This window comes from Canis lupus, chromosome 7 (assembly GCF_003254725.2).
Source record: "Canis lupus dingo isolate Sandy chromosome 7, ASM325472v2, whole genome shotgun sequence".
NCBI lineage: Eukaryota > Metazoa > Chordata > Mammalia > Carnivora > Canidae > Canis > Canis lupus.
Genome location: NC_064249.1, coordinates 55,165,176 through 55,184,438, shown reverse-complemented (window position 1 = coordinate 55,184,438; position 19,263 = coordinate 55,165,176). Strand labels below are relative to the sequence as shown.

Below are 19,263 nucleotides of genomic sequence, written 5' to 3'. Positions count from 1 at the left end.
ACACTGACAGTGTTCATGAGTGGGTTCAGCACTCCTCCTAGGTAGAAACTCCTCTCTTCTAGAGCTGAGGCCAAAAACATCAGATTCCTTGTAACTGTCACCTTTCCTTCCACACCATACAGGCAACCTATCATCAAGTCCTGGCTGCTCTGTCTTCAAAATACACCTAGATCCCGGTCATCTCACTCCTATCACTGCCACCTGGATCCTGGCCACTACCATCTCTCCCTTGATAATAAATAGATGCCTCGCTGCTCTTGCTATTTCAGGCAAGGCCTGAAACATTCATAAAATTGTAGAAGCACATGACAAAGGCACAGGACTAAAAATACGCCTTGCAAAAGTCTGGAGAAGTTCTCTCATATCACAGCCCTGGGGCTCAAAGGAGAGATGAAAATGAAAGGATCTTGAAGGTGAGGCATAAAAAAATACTCCTCAAAATAAACCCCTCCCCAGGACAGCCAGACTTGCAAAATTTTTTTAATTGAAAAAAAGTCACCATGTCTTAGATGATACTTACATAATGAAAGAAGACGTAAATTTCCACTCTCTGGATACAGTGCATCTCTCACATTGGAAGAGTCCTTCTGATTATTTGTTTGCAGTTCATGAACTCCAGACAGCTGGCTTAGACCGGCTGGGATTCTGGAGAAGCAGAAATTGGGGTGTTCCCTAATAACACACCCTCCCTCCCTCAGATATCACTGTATCTCTACTTTGCCCATATAAAGTAATGGGTTCTGGCAGCATATTTGTCTAAGATTATTTCATGAGGCATTGGCAATGTGTGCTTCATCTTCAATGTCATAAGAGTCATTGTTATGATAAGTGTGTATATGACCTGGAAACTTCCAACAGTGAGGCACGTCAGAGCCCAGAAGAAACTGTACCCATTCCAGGGAACTTCAGCCCCAGACACAGCAACTGACAAGTTCTGACTCTCCAGGTAGGTGACAAGACTGGACACAATTGGGATGGGAACAGAGCAGCGAGTAGGTTTCAGTTTTGATAACAGAGTGGCCTTGGAATCTTTTAAAGTAACAAACTGTTTTGGTGTACTTCTGAGTCTTCTGACAAAAAACATTCACCCAACAGCATGCCCAGGGAATCCATAAAGGTGTGATGTACAGAAAGCAGCCTCAGAATGGTGAGAGCAGGACTACCCAGTAGGCCAACACCTTTCCAGACATTGCTGGGTGACCAGAGGCTTAATGATGAAGCCCAAAGAATTAAAAAACCAAAAAGCTAATCAGCATTGGGAATATATTTAAATATACCTCATGTGCTTTTCATGAGAAAAGACTGCCACTAAAATACTTCTCATCTCTTGCCTCATTCCCTAGTATTTCCCACAAAACTGCAATAAATTACCCAATAGTGAGTGTGAAAGAGAAACTGAGTATTCAAAACTGACTTCCATCTTCCATCTTTCACTTGCAAGTCAGCAGCCTTCAGGAAGAGAGAACGGAGTCTTCCTCTATACCGGAAATTTCACAGGGATAGTATTGCTGGTGACAAGGTGGACAAGCAGTTCTAGAAAGTGCATTTTGGCTTTATGAGTAAGTACCTGGCTTTTTGATTCCCATCTGCTGGATTCTTATTTGGTTCAAACCTCAGGTAGTAAAGAAGTGGCTACTATGTACTAAGCCCTGCCAAAACCTATGCATTAACCATTTGATAAATCATTCCTTCAACTAATCCAAGAAAGAAAGTAGCATGTGTCCTAAGAAAAATTGACATAGGTAAAGAGCTGTGATGGCTGAGAGAGATAGAAGTCCTCCTGGTAGCTTAGCAGACAGAAAATTTCATTGAGGGATTAACACATGAGTTAGCCTTTGAAGAGAGGAATAATTTACACATGAGGAATTGGAAAAAAACATAAGCAGTCAGATCCAAGCACTTGAACAAGTGCTTCAGTGCCTGAAGGCATGAGAATGTGGATCATACTGTAAATATGGAGCAGAAAGCACAGTTAAGTTTGACTAATACACAGCAGTGTCTGAAAAAGTGCTTAGCCTACAGATAACTGAATTTGTTCAATAAAAACAAGAAATAGCTGAGGACACATCAAAGGTCTCAAATGTGGTAGTCAAAATTTATCTTTGGGTATCTGTGAAATGTTTAAGGAAATACTTATGAGAGTATATCTATTTGTCATACATAGTAAACTTGAGATAATATAAAGAAAAGTAACCTGGCTCCTGCATAAAGATATCAAAATTCATGAAACTCTGTTGTCTTAATGTAGTATGATCAATTTCATACAGTTAAGTAACATGTAGTCATTGAGATGATGCTTTTGAAAAGTAGTTAGTGACATAAGAAAATAAGGAAGATATGTAGAATATGAAAGGATTGAAAATGTTCAAGACTAAGCTGGTTGGGCCACCCACTCTTAGTTTCAGCTCAGGCTCTGTGCTCCATGTGGAGTCAGCTTCAGATTCTTTCTCCCTTTCCCTCTCACTCACACGCTCTCTCTCTCAAATAAAGAAAAATACAATCTTTTAAAAATAAATAAATAAAAGGTTTCAAAATATTCATTAGAGTATCAATTTTGTGAAAGATAGAAAATACGTGTGCATGTGTATATAAGTACAAAAACTAAATATACCAAAATATGAAATACATAATTTCTGAGTGTTAAAGTAGGATAGATCAAAATGCCTGGGTTGCTTAGTGGTTGAGCATCTGCCTTCCATTCAGGGCGTGATCCGAGTCCTGCATAAGGCTCCCCACAGGGCGTCTTATGTCTCTGCCTCTCTCTGTGTGTCTCTCATGAATAAGTAAATAAAATCTTTAAAAAATTAAGATAGGTTTATTTTAGTTTTTGCAAATTTCCTCCAAATTTGTAACTCTGTAACAGTCTTTATAACAACTTTCAAGGTACAGAGTACTGGTAGTTTAGGAACAATTTATTTTATTTTATTGTTTACAGGGTTTTTTTTTTAAGATTTTATTTATTTATTCATGAGAATACACAGAGAGGAGAGAGAGAGAGGCAGAGACAGAGGCAGAGGGAGAAGTAGGCTCCATGTAGGGAGCCTGATGTGGGACTTGATCCCGGATCTCCAGGATCAGGCCCTGGGCTGAAGGCGGCGCTAAACCGCTGAGCCATCCAGGCTGCCCTAGGAACAATTTATATATGATTTTGAAAGCCAAATTGATACCACTCTTACTACTGTGTATTTCTAGCAATTCCTATAGGCATATATCTGTGATAGTAGTATAAAAATAATGGCTTACATGAACTTACATAGTGATTTATAATTTACATGCATTTGCAAAGGCATACAATGGCTCCTGGGCCACTGTGAAGAGTTGATGTCATGCTAATAACCAACAGTTGAAAAACGTGTATTCCAGAGAAAAATACGTGTTTCATACAGAGATCTCATTTTATATAACTGTAAAATTTAGACTTTCCCAGATACCAGGACCAAGTCATTAATATGTTGTATCAGTATAAGTTAAGAATCCTGTTAAAATCAAATTACTTCCAAGTCCTAGGATATATCATTGAGGAATATGGGAAAGAGGAAGAAAGAATTCCTTGGAGATAGAAACACAGATTAAATATGAATTTAGATTACTTCTAACTTTTGATAGCCATACTAACCTTGGGAAAGTTCTCTGATCTTTAGTTTCTTCATTTATAAAATATGGAGACTATTCCTATTTTATAGGATTTGTATGAAGATTGATTTAAGTAATATAAGCCAAGCATTTAGCACAACTTAACTAGGTCCCTTGTTCCGCTAGATAGGTTAATAGCCTAATGTCTATCATAACCACCATTAATAGTTCTCACGACCCCACTATTACCCTCTTATAGGACATGCATTCAGAGTGTATCTTTTTTGGTGAGTCTCACGAATTGCCACAACCTGTTCCACAAGACCATCCTTCCCTGGTCACCATAGATGAAACAGAATGATTACCTCACTCAAGAAAGACTAATCTATACATTTCTATAATGGTTTTTAGGGGGCCCGTGTAAGAAATCTACCGACCAAGGGTGATTAAAAATCAACAATACACAGAATTCTATCTTAAAAGTTTGATGATGAAGTAGGTATTAAAATGCACACTGGAGAAGCAGTGTCCAGATGCTATAAATCAGTAGAAAGCAACAATAGGCAAAGCAATAGAAGAAATAAGATCAACGCTCCCCAAGAATTTTTTGTCATGCAGAACATCACACTCTCCTCATTATAGATCAGATAGATAGTTTTTTCTAATTGCATAGTTTTTTGGTGATATCAACAAAGATCCAGACCAGGCTGGGGATGGGTGGTGGAGCTGACGGGAAGGAGAGAGACAGAGATTTTAACACTTTACCAAATGTTGCAATTTTCATTTTGCCAGGAAGTATTACAATCAGAAATTGAACTCTTCAATACTAAAATTCCTAAAAAAAGAAAAATATATCCCATGATTAGATGTCACATTCACATTGCCAACTTTAAGAATTTTTTCAGCTACAGGGATGTCCATATAATGGCAACATTGTTATGTTCCATATGACTGTTGTTTGCTTTTACCCTTTCACAAACTGAGACAGTTTTTTTAGTGCTGAGTATTAGGTGTCCTTTTCTCCCATCACAGCGAACGTTTAAATAAACTTTTTACTGAAATATACCCTTGGATATTCTTATAGATGATTATTATGCTTTTCTTGGGAAATCAGTTGTAAGAGCAAAAGGAAATTAACAATAAGGCAGGTGAGATTGATCTTTTGGTATGTTATGTCTCCTTTCTGATTAAATATAAAAGCCCTTATTATTCTATGTTTCTTTGTAGTTTGTAATCATATAAACCAATGGTACTCAAATTTTTACATTTTCTTATGCTAGAAAATATTTAAAGGATAAACAGGGGAATCATGGATTACTACTGTAATTTTATAAAAGAAATTGGTTTTAAAAGTATAATTTGGAAATAGTAATTGAATTCAGTCATTAGAGTAATTTCCTAAGTGTCTTTACTTCTTCCATATCATTACAGATTAACAAAAAGTTTAAACTTCTCCTGTTCTGTGACAGGATTTGAGAACACTAATGATAGTCTTTATTTTCATTTGAGATCCAGAAAGTAAGTGTGAGGAAAATTAAGAACTTCTAAGAACTTTACCTAAAATTGGCCTATAATGAATACTTTAAGTATGTTTTGAGAAATTTTAGCAATTTGGTAAGCTGAGATTGGATGCTGATTTAGAAAACCTGTAAATGCCAGACCAAATTTAAGTGTCCTTTATTCAATGGTTAAAAGAAACATTCAAAACCTGTAAACTCAGTCATTAAAACAAGAAGGCAGTGATATAGATACTACCTTTTTTATTTTATTAACCAGTTAGGCTCCTTTGGAATTCCTATAGGCATATTTTAAGCAAATATTAGTGATATACAGTTTTACAAAAAGTATTGTGTCCTATTAGATGTACCAATTAGTCATTCTATCTCTACTTAAGGGGATAAGATTTTATTTATACCCAGATACCCTAATGCTTAAAGATGTCAAACACTGAACTCAAAATTACAAAATTCAAATATTCTGATATTTGCAAATATTCACAATAGTAGTTGTGTTAATTAAACACCTGAATGCTCAATAGATTTTATTTTTTTTCCTATTTTGTCTGAACCATTACCAATAAAACTCAGTGTAATTATGGTCCTTTTTTATTAATAGTGTTCTAACATGTTATTATCTTGTTTAAGAAAACAAATTCAATACCCTTCATTTTTTAAAAATAGCTATTGTGAGTATAAGGTTTTTGGTGATAGATGTATTTTTTACTTTCGGTGCTTCGAATGTCACCTGATTTCCTTCTGACCTTTATTGTTTCTGATAAGGAAACAGCTGTTGATCTTATGAGTTTCCTTAAACACGATGAGTTGTTTTTCTCCTACCACTTTCAAGATTTTCTATGTATTGTTAGCCTTTAACACTTTGACTTCATTTTCCCATAGGAGAGCACCCAGAGAAAAGATCTTCCATGAAGATGGAGACAGAGGCAGAAGAACAGGTTATGGCTTAAATGCCACAGACTCTCACTGTTCTTCACTGTGCTGTAGTAGATTTTCTTGAATGATTGTCCATTTACTGGATGTCCTTAGGATAATTTCCAGAGACTTTAAATGATTGTTGTCTTTAATAATTGTATCTAGTTAAATGGTTGCCTTGTGGGGCAGGGAGGGAGTCTGCCAAGCTCATCACTCTACCATTCTGTATGTCCTGCTTTCCATGATATGGTATAACTTTCCATTTGTGAAGAAAAAAAAACAAATCGTAAGCTGTAACATATCATGTCACTGATTTCATTGAATTGTTTTGCATTGAATTGTTTTCATGGGATGCCTGGGTGGCCTAGTGGTTAAGCACCTGTCTTCGGCCCAGGGCATGATCCTAGAGTCCCAGGATCGAGTCCCATTTCGGGCTCCCTGCATGGAGCCTGCTTCTCCTTCTGCCTATGTCTCTGCCTCTCTCTGTGCCTCTCACGAATAAATAAATAAAATCTTAAAAAAAAAAAGAATTGTTTTCATGCCATAATGTATTACCTCATTAGGCCTTGCTTTATTTTGTTAATGTTAATACTTTTCATTCTTAGAATTTTTTTCTATGAGGTATATCCAGAATCTATTACTGGCATAACTTCTCGTTTCCTTTTATCAGCATTATAAGCAATATGCCTCCCTAGACAACTGCTAACCCATTTCTGATACAGTAGTTAGGCCTATCTCAGAGAGTATACAGCGGTGCTTAATCATACTTCAGGTCTGCACAGTAGAAAAACAATGTGGCCTTTGCAAGTCTGTTAACCTCTCTAAAAATAAATTTTGTCATATGTGAAATGGGGTTGATATTGGCAACCATCTAGAAGGATTACTGTGAGGTTTAAATGAGGTAAAGAAAGTGTTTAAACCAGCATCTTGCACATAAAAAACATCAGTAAGTATAGGCCTTAGGGCAGACCTGGTGGTGCAGCCGTTTAGCGCCACCTGCAGCCCAGGGTGTGATCCTGGAGACCCGGGGATTGAGTCCCACATTGGGCTCCCTGCATGGAGCCTGCTTCTCCCTCTGCCTGTGTCTCTGTCTCTCTCTGTATGTCTCTATGAATAAGTAAATAAAATCTTTTTAAAAAAATATGAAGGGAATCCCTGGGTGGCTCAGTGGTTTAGTGCCTGCCTTTGGCCCGGTGCGTGATCCTGGAGTCCTGGGATAGAGTCCCACATCAGGTTCCCTGCATGGAGCCTGCTTCTCCCTCCACCTGTGTCTCTGCCTCTCTCTCTGTGTGTCTTTCATGAATAAATAAATAAATAAATAAAATCTTTAAAAAAAATTTTTTTTAATAAGTATAGGCCTTAGTAGATCAGGCTTGATTACCGAGGTGGGCAAGAATATAATACATCATTCACTCTTTTGGGTTTAATTTCCCATAAAAATAAATAATTTAATCACAGAAGCACATACACATAGAATATACCAATTTCTATTCCCAACTATGTATGATAAGAAAAAGGTAAAACCAAAAATATAATTACTTAAATCATCAAGATGGTAAATCAAATTGTTTTTAGACTTACATATATAAAATGTTGCTACTTTTAAATCTTTCACCTTGAGATGTCTTGAGTTTAGACATACAAATTTGTCTTCCATTTGTTAGCAGCCTATTCTCGACTGGTGTTAAACAACCTTATCTATTCTTCTCAGCATGTATCAGAAGAATAAATACTGAGTTCTTCAAGAAAAGTTGTACCTACCCTTTCCAGGTCTGAGCCCCGAGAATGTTCTCTTTACCGTCATCTCCTTGACGTGAGTGCACAGTTTCTTTGTTGGCTTTCCCACGCGTGAAATACTTGTCCATGTGTGTGCTTAAAGAATGAATTTATTCAATCTGGGTAGGTAATTACTTCAAATAAATATTAGGTTCATATTTCCCTTTATATTGTATGAAATTCTAACTCTTATAAATAATGGCATACATCTGTCCCTTGGGGAACCATTAGGATTGATAAAGTGTGACTTTTGTCTGTTATCTTTAAGAATAGTAAACTCCTGGTGCCTCTAACAATAAAATGAATACCATGCAATGTTTGCAAATTTCTTGTGAAAAAACCTCCATCTAGAACGATACTGTCTTGTTCTTTTAATGTTTTTGTGAACAAAAATAGGAGAACAGACTCAGGGTCTTAGAGGGCTCAGTAAATCTCATCCCTTTACTTAGCTCCCAGATTCTGAAACAACTATGTAAGAAGAAAAAGAAGAAAGCAGGTGGAAAATAAACACATTTCTTTTAGTTTGGTAGGACTAATATGGAGCATATGTTTTACATCTGTGGAATAAGACATGTAAGACACATTTGAGCCTCCCAATATTAAATCTGAGTATTGGACCAAAGTTGATAAAGCCATGGAAAACTGAGAGCTTCCTTACAGGAGGACCTACTCAGTGTAATTCATGGAGAGGCAGACCAGATTTTAAGGACAGTCTTAAAATCTGAATTATGCCCAATTATCTCCCCATTCCTAAAGCAAACCCAGATTTCTGTAAGACATCAATGTCTAGATCAGTTGAGTTTGCCCTGGTGATCCACACTGACTCATTCCTGAGCCAGTCCCCTTTGTCATGGCCACCTGTGTTTCTCACAATCAAAGATCTTTTCCTTACCTCACTCATCTCTCTACCTTTTGCTAACACTCTGTTTCTTTCTTGAAGAAGCTAGTCTTTTTAAAAATAAAACTTATAGGCAGCCCAGGTGGCTCAGCGGTTTTTTTTTAGTGCTGACTTCAGCCCAGGGCATGATCCTGGAAACCCGGGATTGGGTCCCATGTTGGGATCCCTGCATGGAGCCTGCTTCTCCCTCTCCCTCTGCCTCTCTCTCTCTCTCCCTCTCTGTGTCTCTCATGAATAAATAAATAAAATCTTTAAAAAAAAACCTTATATACCGTATTTAAACACAGAGATGACAATAGCAAATACCTTATGAGTGTTTGCCATGTGTCAGACACTTTTTAAGCATTTTCCATTCACAGTAGACTCTTGAACAATGTGGGTGTCAGAGGAACCAATACCCTCACTCATAGTCGAAAATTCATCTATAACTTTTGATGCCGCCCAAATTCAACTATTAATAGCCTACTGTTGACCAGAAACCTTATTGATAACATAAGCAATCAATTGACATATATTTTGCATATTAAATGTATTATATACTGTATTCTTACGATGAAGTAAGCTAGAGAAAAAATGTCATTAAGAAAATCATAAGGTGCAGTACCTGGGGTGGTTCAGTCAGTTAAGCATCTATCTTTGGCTCCGGTCCCAGGGTTCTGGGATCAGCCTCACCTAGCCTCAGGCTCCCTGCTCAGCATGGAGCCTGCTTCTTCCTCTCCTTCTGTCCCTCCCCCTTCCACCACCCCTGACCCCAGCACTCTACTCCCCATGCCCCTAGAGCATGTGCTCTCTCTCTGTCAAATACATAAATAATATCTTTTTTAAAAGAAAATCATAAGGAAGAGAAAATACATTCACAGTACCATGCTATAAAAAAATCTGCGTACAAGTAGAGCCTTGCAGTTCAAATCCTTATTGTTCAAGGGTCAACTGTATTAATATAGTTAATCCCCAGGAAAGAAGCTAGGTAAAAAGTACATTATCCCCATTCTACACAGGAGGAAACTGAAGTACAGAACGGATAAAGAACTTGCACTAGGTTACACAGCTAGTCAATGTGGGGCTCAGATTCAAACCATAACTCAGAATTTATCTTCTTAACCATTACCCTCTACCACAACTCAAGAGAGAGACTAATAGGAATAAATAGCCAATAGATGCAGATATAAAGACAGCAATTTCTTCAGAGCATCAAATCACAGTACATACATTTTTTTGACATTTCAATTATTGTAGATAAATCATTGCATTGATATAAATTCTGAAATAAATTGTGACATATGTAGACATAGGTGATTAAAATTTTAGGGAATTGGGCACTCGTTCTTGCTTGAGTGTGTGGCAGGAAGGGATCTTTCCAGAAAAAGGCACTTGTATCTTTTCAGTGATTTTATTTTCTGACTTAATAGAATATTTCTGATCTTTTACATTACTACAGAACAAGACCGTGATTTATATTTGACAACTTACATAGTTGTTTTCATGTAGTTTTAACACTTATCAAAAAAATTTTTTTTATTTATAGCCCATGGGAAGGAAGAGTTTGAAGGCCTCAAGGAAGTTTGTGGTGCTAAGCAACACTTCTATTCATGTACATGCCCTCCCATTCTATGCTTTTACTCAGGAGCCCATAATATCTTGGTACTTATGAATAAATCTAAACAGCATAGTTAGAGAACAGCTTAATCTTATTTACACAGTATTCCTTATTTCATTGCTTCTTTGTTATCTAAAAGTATAATACAATTCAGCAGAAAAATGTGTGCAGTCAGGAATAAATTTCTTGATTACTCAGAGTAACAAACGCAAAAAAAAAAAAGGTAACAGTTTTACTTAAATCCTTTGATTTTATTCTGTAAGTTTTTATTCCAATCCTCAGTAATCTTCAAAAAGTTTCATTTACTTGCCCAACTTCCATATTTTAAAGAGAATTAGTCAGGCTTTTATCTGTTCATTTTAAACGAATCTTGCAGAATGCAATCATAAACAGCTCTGAAAAGTTGGTTTAAGTGTTAGACCATTAATTAGAAACTAATAATGAACCTAGTTATTGGATTTTTTTAAGTTACTATAGCTACTAACTCTAATTTGAGTCAGGAGTTTCTTAATTGTGTATTATAAGAATTGATGAACTTAATTGCCTCCTAAAAGCTCCCACAGGCAGTATATATCTTTTATGAAGAATCAATAAATCACAGAGAACTAATAATTTACCATCTCTCTGTTTAGGAAAATATGAGCATGAAAAATCTTTCCTTCTAGTATATGAGAATTTTTAACAAGAATAGTCTGGTAATAAGAAGCGTTAAATTTTTTTTGTTATTAGATCACGTTGAATTCCATAGTTTAGATTTTTACCATCAACTGGCAATTCCAATTAGGTCTTTCTTGACATAGGCAGAAATTGTATATTTGTGACAAAATGAAATTAGCCATTAAAAATGTTATTCTTTCTCAGTCTAAATATAACATAAAATACAATATTACCTGTCTGCTTTCGGGCTAAACAGAAATAAAAATTCCAGATCCTTAGAAGTTTCCAATAAATGAAGTCAAATAAAAGATGGCAAGTTGCCCTGGCCACTTGTGAAAAAAGTGTTCCTACCCAATCTGTAAACAAATAGAAATTCATTACTAGATAGCTTGAAAGAGACAGATTACCCAGAATTTATGGGAGAGTAATTTCTTTCCTTTAAGGCATGATAATGAATCTCCATTATCCCACATTTTTAGTTTACCCTTGGTCCTCAGAAATTGGAACGATGATTATAGGCTGCAGTGAAAAATAGCTCCCATATTCTTTCTTTGATTCTCTTACATACCAGGAAATGGGTTTCCCTTTGCACTTACCTTTGCTGAGTACATGTTTTTAGAGATGAATGTACCACATGTTAACATTTTGTCTAAAGGTTAGTCCCTGTTATTATTACTAATTTCTAGAGTAAGAAATTAAAAAGATAAGCAGTTCTCAACTTAAAAGCACATTATCCTTGTCCCTTACTTTTGTTTGGTTTAAAATTTCAAATATTGTTTCCCATAGAAGTACTATTACAAAGAGCTACCTGGTTCCTGGAAAGATCAAGTTCCACTGTCAGATTCATACAAGCAGGATAACACTGGTTGGTGACGTAACCAGGGGCAACTTGATTGTGGCTACAGATGACCTACCTCTCTGGTGCCAACATCAAGGCAATCTGTGCAGAAGCTGGCCTGATGGCCCTGAAAAAACATAGAATGAGAGCAACGAATGAAGATTTTTAAAAAATCTGAAGAAAATGTTATTTATAAGAAACAAAAAAGCACCCTTGAAACGCTTATCTCTTCCAAACCACAGTTGCCTCCAAGGAAATGGTCGGGATTCAATTGGAGCAGTTGCCCAGAAGAATCCATGTTTCAGTTTGTCGTCATTAGCAACACATCTTATCTATTTTTGTCCACATGAAGTGTAGGATCCCCCCGGACTGCCTTCATACAATGCCCTCTTCCCAATAAAGCATGCTCTTTCTCAAAATCAAAGGACTAAAACCAAAAAGCCTGCTCCATAAGGTAGCTAACCAGTAGAAGTATAAACTTCTAATATCAAAACTATAGGTTAAGTTCATCATCTTCTATTACATTTTCTTTGTAATCAGCTAACACAGCCCAAGACTTCTTTTTTGCAAATCTATACAAGAGGAGATACATATGTGAGTATTAAACCCAGCATTATTTGGGATACAAAAAACTTGGGAACCACACAAGTGTCTACTGATAGGTGAACGGAAGTAGATAAATATTACATATAGATTCATTTAGACACAGTTATAAATTAGAATATTTATACAATTCAATGCAATAATATATCAACTTTAACATAAATGAAATATATCTACAGGTGCCTGCATGGATAAACCTCAAGACATATCATTGACAGGAAAAATGTGGATTACATAATAATAATATATAATATATATATAATAAATATAATTTAGGTAATGTTTGAAACTACTTTAAATGGTATATATTTGTTGGCCAATATGTGTATATATAGTAAAAATAAATAAGCACAATGGTAAGAACATTACACTCACTTGAGAATGGTAGTCATTTCTAGAAAGGAAGGATGGCAAGTAACTTTTAGATCAGAAGAGATAGACTTTCAAATATATCTGCAATATTTCTTTCTTTTTATTTTATTTTTAAGATTTTATTTATTTATTCATGAGAGACACAGAGAGAGAGAGAGAGGCAGAGACACAGGCAGAGGGAGAAGCAGGCTCCATGCAAGGAGCCAATGTGGGACTCGATCCCGGGTCTCCAGGATCACACCCTGGGCTGCAGGCGGCACTAAACCACTTCACCACCAGGGCTGCCCTATTTTATTTTTATTTTTATTTTTATTTTTATTTTTATTTTTATTTTTATTTTTATTTTTATTTTAAATTTTATTTATTTATTCACAAAAGACACAGAGAGAGAAAGGCAGAGACACAGGCAGAGGGAGAAGCAGGCTCTATGCAGGGAGCCCCACATGGGACTCGATCCCAGGTCTCCAGGATCACACCCCTAATGCAACGCTAAACCACTGCACCACCGGGGCTGCCCGATTATGTATAGACTTACGAATCACTATGTATGTCTGAAACTAATGTAACATTGTGTTTCAACTAAATAAAATATTATTCCTTCTTCTGCCATCCTTACTATAAATATTTTCCCTTAAATCAGTGTATTTCAAAAGCAATTCTTTTTTTTTTTTAAGATTTTATTTATTTATTCATGAGAGACACAGAGAGAAAGGCAGACAAGGCAGAAGGAGAAACAGGCTGCTCGCAGGGGGCTTGATGCGGGACTCAATTCCCAGAATGGGATCATGCCCTGAGCTTGATGCTTCATGCCCTGAAGACAGATGCTCAATGGCTGAGCCACCCAGGCATTCCACTAAAGCAATTCTTCGAAGTATCAAACAATGAACACGTATGGTAGTTAGATAATCAGTATTTAAGTGGTTCTAAGATAATAGTGTGCATGATTCATTTTGAAGTTCAGAGCAAAGTCAATTTAAGTATTTCTTTGAAACTATTTTTATTTAAATCCAAGTTAACTGAATTTTCTATACTGTATTATTCCCATTGACTTAGATTCCAATATACTTTTCTGACGTGAAGAAAAAGAATGGAGCTAGTAGCCTTTATGATAATTGAACATAACCTTGACTATTGTCCAAATAAGTGGTGTCTCACTGGAAATATCATCTGTTGGAGGCCGACGGCAGAAAATTAGTTGACAACTGCTGCTTTAATTAACAGAACTAGTGGAAAGTCCACATGATACATGGTGAGCCCTCATATTATAGTGATCAGTTACATAATTGCTTGGCTTCTCTATTAGATTATAAGCTCTATGCAAACAGACTTGACTGTCTTGCTCATCCTTGTATTCTGGTACATAACTGTTGAATACTTGGATGAATGAGTAGTAAGAATAAAACTATCATGTGGTATATTCACTACATGCTGCCTTAACAGTTAAAATAAGAGTAGTAGAAATTCACATTTCTGTTTGCTTGTATGTGACTTTGCTCATGAAATTTTACCATGAACGTTTAAATGAATCAATTGTTCAGAAACAATCGTCCAAACTCTTAAAAATACTATTACTTATTTATTAAAAAAAAAAAGCTTTTTTTATTCTATTTTTCTTTCTACCTAATTTAAAATACACATTGAGTAGGAAGTGAAAAAAAAATCTCCTGAGAAACCTTACTATTTTCCTCTTGTCACATAAATAAATTTTATTTCTGTCAAATTAACACAGTATCTTGAGTTTAGACTCAAAATTAATTACATATACACCCTGCAGGTAAAGAGCTATCACAAATAAAGATCCTGGTCAATATGTTATATAGTTTTATACTGTTTTATTCATCTCATTCCAATGAAATGTCTTGACCAGGAATCCTGAACATTGCCTACACTTGTTTATAAAATATATTTCCTTCTTTGGTTTTCCTTATAAAGTGGCACTTGCCACCCCCTTCTCCCAATCCCATTACCCTTCCTTACATCAATTATCCCAGTACATGCTACTAAAGAAAGAGGCAGCAAGATATTCAAGCAATCCCTCTCAGATGAGACACACCATGGAGCAGCCACCATGGTACCATGTTTGGACTCACCTGGACTGTTCCAGGAATGCAGTTTCATCAGTTCTTCCCAAATGGATAAGATTTAAATTTGTCAAACTCACAGGGCACTGTTTAGAAAACCAGAATGCTGGTTTATTAATTTAAATTACAACACACATCAATACTTTTTCCCACTAGCCAAGGCAAATCTTTTTTGATAAATCAGACATTTAGGAAGTGAATTGGAAAAATCTATTCAGTGAACATAAAATAGTAGATCATTGGACATTCTTGAAAAAATATTTCTCTCAGGTTAAAGGGAAGTCTATCAGTCTGTCACAATAGAGAAACCTTCTCTAGAGACAGAATGCTCAAGCTGTCACATAAACACCTTTCTAGAAGGTGCTGCAAATGCATATAGATCCAGCCTGCTTGCTTTTTAACAGACATAAAAAAGCAAAAATATAAAGCATAAATCAATGCATGTTTTTCTATATTACAGCATCCTGTGCATCACTGACATTAAAGCTATGTTTTTTTGCATTTGTATTTTGTATATATGTGTAAGTAGTCAATGAAAGGTAGATGCTCTCATTATACTTTTGCATAATGATGGCTGTAATGGATAGAAATAATAGTCTACTTCAATCTTTATACAAACTAAAATTTTCAAAGGTTCAGATCTGGGTCAAATAAACTTCTTACTGGGATGCCTGGGTGGCTCAGCGGTTGAGCATCTGCCTTTGAGCAGGGCGTGATCCCGGGGTCCAGGATTGAGTCCCAAATTGGGCTCCCTGCAGGGAGCCTGCTTTTCCCTCTGCCTATGTCTCTGCCTCTCTCTGTCTCTCATGAATAAATAAATAAAATCTTTAAAAAAATATCTTACTAAATTTCTTACTAAAACATCATAGTCCATGTCATGTGCATATATAGAAAATGTAGACAATGTTTTACTTCTTAGTTTTACCAATATATTTACATCACTTTAATGTCAGTTATTTTTTAAAGTTCAATTTTGGTGACAAAATTATGTTTATGACTCATTTGAAAAATATCTAGTAAAATTTGAGACTGAATTCTATGATGACAGTGACTATAATCATTAATAATTTATCTCCTACTAGGTTAATGATTTCATGCTAGATAGGCTAGGAGAGACATATAAATATTAGGAATTCAAATCATGTTATCATACTCTTCATATAATATGTGAAATATAGTAGTAACGAGATAGTTTGAGTAGGCATTATAAAACCAAGCCTACAATACTGACTCCACATTCATTTGTTGACATATTTCCATTCATTTTAAAGCCAACTCTGATAATCCCCTAGTTAATTCTGTTATACAAAATTTCTCATCATTAAAGCTAAATATTTTCAATCTTAGGAGATTTTACTGTGGTCAATGTCACACTCAGCTGTCGGTTGGGGCAGCCTGAGTGGCCCAGCGGTTTAGCGCCACCTTCTGCCAAGGGCCTGATCCTGGAGGCCCGGGATCGAGTCCCACATCAGGCTCCCTGCATGGAGCCTGCTTCTCCCTCTGCCTGTGTCTCTGCCTCTCTGCCCACCCCCCCTCTGTCTCTCATGAATAAATAAATAAAATCTTTAAAAAAATAAAATGTATGCAAATTGTTAAAAAAAAAAAAAAAGAAGTTGGTTGCTACCCTGGCATCCATACCTTCTATTCTTTGTCAATAATACTCTGATTTTCCTTGGAGACTTTATTCCTCCCAAATCTTTAGCCATATGGCTGAGATGGGAATGGTGCCTATGTCTAGCCTTTGAATTAAGTTCTGCAATTGGTTCAAGAATGGAAATATAGAGAACAAGTCTCATAATATGTGCACAAACTACAATAATTGATCTCTTTTTAGATGATATGTTTTACCTTAAGTATTTTGTAAACAGAAGGAGAGGCACCATATAGAGCCTGAGAATAAAGCTAACCCAAGTGGAAGCAGAGAGACAAAAGAGAAGCCAGATCTTGGTGATAATTGTTTAAACAGGTGGTGGGACCAGTCCTCACCCAGAACTAGCTGTACCACTGGCCTTTGAAGATAAAGCCAGTGTGTAACTCTTTTGTTCATTTGTTTGTTTTAGCTGTTTGAATATCATTTTCCATTGCACGTAACTAAAAGAGTTTTAACTGACATAGAAACTGACAACCTGATTTCAGAATTATATGAGGTTATGACATGTATGCATCTAAGAGATAACACAGCAGATCAAGTTATTTCTGCATTTAAAAAAGTTATTGAATACCTACTTATTCCAAGCTATATAGTAATGCTGAGGTGACAGGGTAAACAAAATATTCATGGCTCTTCCCTCAGAATGTTCTGCTTAAAAAAATTTCATTCACTTTGATTTTGAAAGGGCTTTGAAGAAGAGGACTAGAAGCTCCAGGAGGCTGATCACAGGGGAATAGACCTGCTCTGGGCTGTATTAATTCCCACAAGCTGCCCTGGTAACTACAAATTGGGTGGCTTGAAACAACAGAAATCTATTCTCTCAGTTCTAGAAGCCAGAATTCAAAAACCAAGGCGTGGCCAGGGACCTTTGAAGGTTTTAAGGAGAATTTTTCACTGCCTCTCCCTGACTGTTGGTAGCTGCAGCAATCCCTGGGATTCCTTGGCTGGGAGCTGTCTCACTCCAAACTCTGCTTTCAGTGCCATATGGGCTTCTTCCCTGTGTCTCTGTGCCCCCAAATCTTTCTCTCGTTGGGGGATCAGGACTCCAATGTATCTTTTTGTCTGACACAATTATCCACCACAGGGTGTTAGGTAAGACTTCCTTGTCTGAGGTGATCATCCAGAGCAGACATCCAAGAATGGGAAATGAAAAACAGGGACATGTATTTTGCTGTAGGATGCATTTGCTGCCGTTCCCATTATTTCTGTCACAACCCATCCTTGCTCCTGTATTACCTTCCCATCTTTCATCTGCAATCCCGATACTGTAAGAGAGAGAGAAACCATGGAAGGGCAATTCCTAATGATGATAACAGAATCTCTTGGGCAGTCACTGAGCCACATGATAAATGAATCCTGCTTGCATATTTATTTCTAGAAAAATATTTTTTTCAAAGCTTTTGTTTAGAATAGGGGGTAGAGGGCAGCCCCAGTGGCCCAGCGGTTTAGCACCACCTTCAGCCTGGGGTATGATCCTGGAGACCTGGGATCGAGTCCCATGTCGGGCTCCCTGCATGGAGCCTGCTTCTCCCTCTGCCTATGTCTCTGCCTCTCTCTCTCTCTCTCTCTCTCTCTCTCTCATCTGTCATGAATAAATAAATAAAATCTTAAAAAAAAAAAAAAGAAAAAAGAAAAGGGGGTAGAGCAATTAAGAATTTCTCTCTTTTTTTCCCGGAACATAAGATTGTATTTAATAGTTGTTTTGATCCTGGAAGAAATAAGCATGTAATCTGTTTTCTACCTTTAATTTTTACTGCTAATGTTAAACTATTAGCATATAAATTTTGTTAATTGCAGAAACTGCTTTAAAATTTTCTCAACTCAATGTTCTCAAAACAAAATTTAGATACTTTGCTGTGAACATTTCCAGAGACCCTATGTTTAGTCATCTCACATCAATGAGTTCCCTCAGTGACTAAGAGATTTTCTTCAGAACATAAACAGCCATGTCCCATGTAACTTTCCTCCTTCTCACCTGCCTACTAGTGGTAGACTTTATTGTCTTTTCTCCCACAGATGACTGGCACATGAGCTTTATTTAATACTTTAATACTTACTGACTGGCTGCAGGAATGGGTTGATCATGGAGGAGGGACAGCACTGCCACTGTTTTGCCTGCCCCTACGTGCACAACATCACCCACAAGGTAAGCAATCAGAAGTAATCAAAGCTCAAAGAACTGGATGATGTGCTTGGTGGAGCAGCTGTCTGGGAGAATGTTGACTCTACCACACAGTCATGACCTAAATGTGAACATCCTCGTGCCTATTTCATGTAGCTTCAGACCCGCTCTGCAGACGAGTCAATGATCACTTTCTACAAGTGCTGCAATGCTCAGTGTGGACACCGCTGGAGGGACTAGGGCCAGGATCCAGCTGTGTCACTGTCTGCGTACCTTGTTCCCTAGGGTGAATTCACAGCCAGGAGTGTGAACTGTTTGTCCTGAAGCATCTCTGCTGACATAGCCAAAAGCTTACCCTTTTACCAGAGGCTGGTCAGGGTACCAGCCCATCTGGGAGTCAGCGGATGAGCTCATTTATGTCCAGGGGGATTGTGTGTGTGGGGAAGGGTATTCATAAGTAAGTGTACTCTGTTTAATGTCCTGCTTGTGAATCTTGTACATATATTGGCTAATTGACATCTTTTCACCATTACCCTTCTTAAGTATGCACTCTGTTTTCACAATTAATAAAATAAAATTTTATAATATAGTACATTAGATGTATCTAAGTATTTAACTGTTAATTGTAAACTTATCATCTATTCTGAATATTTAATTAAAATGGAA

The 19,263-nt window shown here is 36.7% G+C and overlaps 1 protein-coding gene, 1 long non-coding RNA gene and 1 pseudogene across 2 annotated transcripts in view; 2 read left to right on the top strand and 1 right to left on the bottom strand.

The window, feature by feature from the left end:
• Positions 1-544, bottom strand: part of NOL4 (nucleolar protein 4) — a 522,070-nt gene extending 521,526 nt beyond the window's left edge. The window contains exon 1 of the mRNA XM_035719007.2: positions 521-544. The gene's annotated coding sequence lies outside the window, so the exon portion shown is untranslated. The remainder of the gene's footprint in view (positions 1-520) is intronic.
• Positions 545-579: 35 nt separating this feature from the next.
• Positions 580-6,529, top strand: LOC112648567 (uncharacterized). Its single transcript, XR_003129140.3, has 3 exons — positions 580-946; positions 1,442-1,559; positions 5,970-6,529. It is a non-coding gene; the product is annotated as an uncharacterized LOC112648567 (long non-coding RNA).
• An 11,999-nt stretch (positions 6,530-18,528) lies between these two features.
• LOC112648178 (DNA-directed RNA polymerase III subunit RPC10-like) lies at positions 18,529-19,016 on the top strand (annotated as a pseudogene).
• The last annotated feature ends 247 nt before the right edge of the window (positions 19,017-19,263 follow it).